Source organism: Arachis ipaensis, chromosome B10 (genome assembly GCF_059453495.1).
Source record: "Arachis ipaensis isolate K30076 ecotype BB chromosome B10, ASM5945349v1, whole genome shotgun sequence".
NCBI classification, from domain to species: domain Eukaryota; kingdom Viridiplantae; phylum Streptophyta; class Magnoliopsida; order Fabales; family Fabaceae; genus Arachis; species Arachis ipaensis.
The window spans coordinates 116,357,499-116,361,573 of NC_142435.1; the positions used below are offsets into that span (position 1 = coordinate 116,357,499).

The 4,075-nt window shown below is 39.2% G+C and overlaps 1 non-coding gene across 1 annotated transcript; it reads right to left on the reverse strand.

Annotated features, from left to right (window-relative positions):
• Positions 1-1,219: 1,219 nt before the first annotated feature.
• On the reverse strand, positions 1,220-1,327 carry LOC148581414 (small nucleolar RNA R71). The gene has a single exon (XR_015899034.1). It is a non-coding gene; the product is annotated as a small nucleolar RNA R71 (small nucleolar RNA).
• Positions 1,328-4,075: the final 2,748 nt, after the last annotated feature.

Sequence of the window (4,075 nt, forward strand, 5' to 3'; positions counted from 1 at the left end):
TTTTTTAGTTATTTTCGAAAATTTCAAAAATATTTTTCAAAAATATTTTTCTTAATTTTACATCATATTTTCGAAAATAACATCATCAATTAATGTTTTGATTCAAAAAATTTCAAGTTTGTTACTTACTTGTTAAGAAAGATTCAAACTTTAAGTTCTAGAATCATATCTTGTGATTTCTTGTGAATCAAGTCATTAATTGAGATTTTAAAAAATCAAATCTTTTTCAAAAATTAATTTCTATCATATCTTTTCAAAAATATCTTCTTATCTTACCTTTTTCAAAAAAGTGATTGCAAAATATCTTTTCTAACCTCCTAACTTCTTATCTTTTCAAAATTTGTTTCAACTAACTAACTAACTTTTTGTTTGTTTCTTACCTTTTTCAAAACCACCTAACTAACTCTCTCTCTCTAATTTTCGAAAATATCTTCCCTCTTTTTCAAAAATTCTTTTTAATTAACTAATTATTTTAATTTTTTTATTTTAATTTTCGAAAAAAAAATCACTAACCTTTTTCAAAAACTATTTTCGAAAATCACTAACCATTTTTCAAAAACAATTTTCGAAAATTCCCTCTCTCTCTTTTCTTCTCCTTTTCTTCCACTCACCTAAAGGGAACCTCTATACTTGGGTAAAAAGGATCCCTATTATTATTATTTTTCTGTGCCCTCTTCTTTGTCATATGAGCAGGAGCAAGGACAAGAACATCCTTGTTGAAGCAGATCCAGAACCTGAAAGGACTCTGAAGAGAAAATTAAGAGAAGCTAAATTACAACAAACCAGCAAGCACCTGTCAGAAATTTTTGAACAAGAAGAAGAGATGGCAGCCAAAAATAATAATAATGCAAGGAGGATGCTTGGTGACTTTACTGCACCTAATCCCAATTTACATGGAAGAAGCATCTCCATTCCTGCCATTGGAGCAAACAACTTTGAGCTGAAACCTCAGCTAGTTTCTCTGATGCAGCAGAACTGCAAGTTTCATGGACTTCCATCTGAAGATCCTTTTCAGTTCTTAACTGAATTCTTGCAGATCTGTGATACTGTTAAGACTAATGGAGTAGATCCTGAAGTCTACAGGCTCATGCTTTTCCCTTTTGCTGTAAGAGACAGAGCTAGAGTGTGGTTGGACTCTCAACCCAAAGACAGCCTGAACTCTTGGGATAAGCTGGTCACGACTTTCTTAGCCAAGTTCTTTCCTCCTCAAAAGCTGAGCAAGCTTAGAGTGGATGTTCAGACCTTCAGACAGAAGGAAGGTGAATCCCTCTATGAAGCTTGGGAAAGATACAAGCAGCTGACCAAAAAGTGTCCTTCTGACATGCTTTCAGAATGGACCATCCTGGATATATTCTATGATGGTTTATCTGAGCTATCAAAGATGTCATTGGATACTTCTGTAGGTGGATCCATTCACCTAAAGAAAACGCCTGCAGAAGCTCAAGAACTCATTGACATGGTTGCTAATAACCAGTTCATGTACACTTCTGAGAGGAATCATGTGAGTAATGGGATGCCTATGAAGAAGGGAGTTCTTGAAATTGATACTCTGAATGCCATATTGGCTCAGAACAAAATATTGACTTAGCAAGTCAATATGATTTCTCATAGTCTGAATGGAATGCAAGCTGCATCCAACAGTACTCAAGAGGCATTTTCTGAAGAAGAAGCTTATGATCCTGAGAACCCTGCAATAGTAGAGGTAAATTATATGGGTGAACCTTATGGAAACACATATAATCCATCATGGAGAAATCACCCAAATCAATCATGGAAGGATCAAAAGCCTCAACAAGGCTTTAATAATGGTGGAAGAAACAGGTTTAGCAATAGCAAGCCTTTTCCATCATCCACTCAGCAACAGATAGAGAATTCTGAGCAGAATCCATCTAGCTTAGTAAATTTAGTCTCTGATCTATCTAAGGCCACTGTGAGTTTCATGAATGAAACAAGGTCTTCCATTAGAAATTTGGAAGCACAAGTGGGCCAGCTGAGTAAAAGAATCACTGAAATCCCTCCTAGTACTCTCCCAAGCAATACAGAAGAGAATCCAAAAGGAGAGTGCAAGGCCATTGAATTAATTACCATGGCCGAACCCACAAGAGAGGAGAAGGACGTGAATCCCAAGGAAGAAGACCTCCTGGGACGTCCAGTGATCAATAAGGAGCTTCCCTCTGAGGAACCAAAGGACTCTGAGGCTCATCTAGAGACCATAGAGATTCCATTGAACCTCCTTATGCCATTCATGAGCTCTGATGAGTATTCCTCTTCTGAAGAGAATGAGGATGTTACTGAAGAGCAAGCTGCCAAGTTCCTTGGTGCAATCATGAAGCTAAATGCTAAATTATTTGGTAGTGAGACTTGGGAAGATGAACCTCCCTTGTTCACCAATGAACTAAGTGATCTGGATCAACTGACATTGCCTCAGAAGAGACAGGATCCTGGAAAGTTCATAATACCTTGTACCATAGGCACCATGATCTTTAAGGCTCTGTGTGATCTTGGTTCAGGGATAAACCTCATGCCCCTCTCTGTAATAGAGAAACTGGGAATCTATGGGGTGCAAGCTGCTAAAATCTCATTAGAGATGGCAGACAATTCAAGAAAACAGGCTTATGGACAAGTAGAGGATGTGTTAGTGAAGGTTGAAGGCCTTTACATCCATACTAATTTCATAGTCTTGGATACTGGAAAGGAAGAGGATGAATCCATCATCCTAGGAAGACCTTTCTTAGCCACAGCAAGAGCTGTGATTGATGTGGACAGAGGAGAATTGATCCTTCAAATAAATCAGGACAACCTTGTGTTTACAACTCAAGAATCTCTCTCTGCATCCATGGAGAAGAAGTAGAAAAAGCTTCTCTCAAAGCAGAGTCAAACAAAGCCCCCACAGTCAAACTCTAAGTTTGGTGTTAGGAGGCCACAACCAAACTCTAAGTTTGGTGTCAAACCCCCATATCCAAACTCTAAGTTTGGTGTTGGGAGGTCTCAACAAAGCTCTGCACATCTGTGAGGCTCCATGAGAGCCCACTGTCAAGCTATTGACATTAAAGAAGCGCTTGTTGGGAGGCAACCCAATGTTTATTTATCTAATTTTATTTTTGTTTTTCATGTTTTCTTAGGTTCATGATCATGTGGAGTCACAAAATAAACGAAAAATTTAGAAACAGAATCAAAAACAGCGGAAGAAAAATCACACCCTGGAGGAAGCACCTGCCTGGCGTTCAACGCCAGAACAGAGCATGGTTCTGGCGCTGAACACCTAAAATGGGCAGTATCTGGGCGCTGAACGCCCAAAATGGGCATCATCTGGGCGTTGAACGCCAGAATTGCACCCTGGAGAGGAGCTGGCGCTGAACGCCCAGAACAAGCATGGTTTTGGCGTTCAACGCCAGAAATGGCAACAAATGGGCGTTGAACGCCCAAAATGAGCACCAACCTGGCGCTGAACGCCCAGAGTTATGTGCAAGGGCATTTTGCATGCCTATATTGGTGCAGGGATGTAAATGCCTTGACACCTCAAGATCTGTGGACCTCACAGGATCATCTCAGGATCTGTGGACCCCACAGGATCCCCACCTTCCTTCCTCATAATCCTAGTTTTTTTTTCCACACCCTCTTCTTCATCTATTCCTTCTTCTTTTGCTCGAGGGCGAGCAACATTCTAAGTTTGGTGTGGTAAAACAATTATGTAAAGGATCTATAGCTCAGTGGTAGAACATGTGGCTGCAAATCAAGAGATCCCTGAGATACCTCAGGGGATACACTTCCCTCCACATAGTTATTGGAAGCAACTGAGGAGAGAAATACCAAAAATAACTAGGAATCAAGCCACAAAGGCAAGGAAGAGACATAGAAGAGCTCAAGAACATCATTGGTTCCTCAAGAAGAAAACGCCATCATCACTAAGGTGGACTCATTCCTTATTCTTACTTTCCCTGTTCTATGTTTTCTATGTTAAGTGCTTATCTATGTTTGTGTCTTCATTACATGATCATTAGTAGTTAGTAACTATGTCTTAAAGTTATGAATGTCCTATGAATCCATCACCTCTCTTAAATAAAAAACTGTTTTA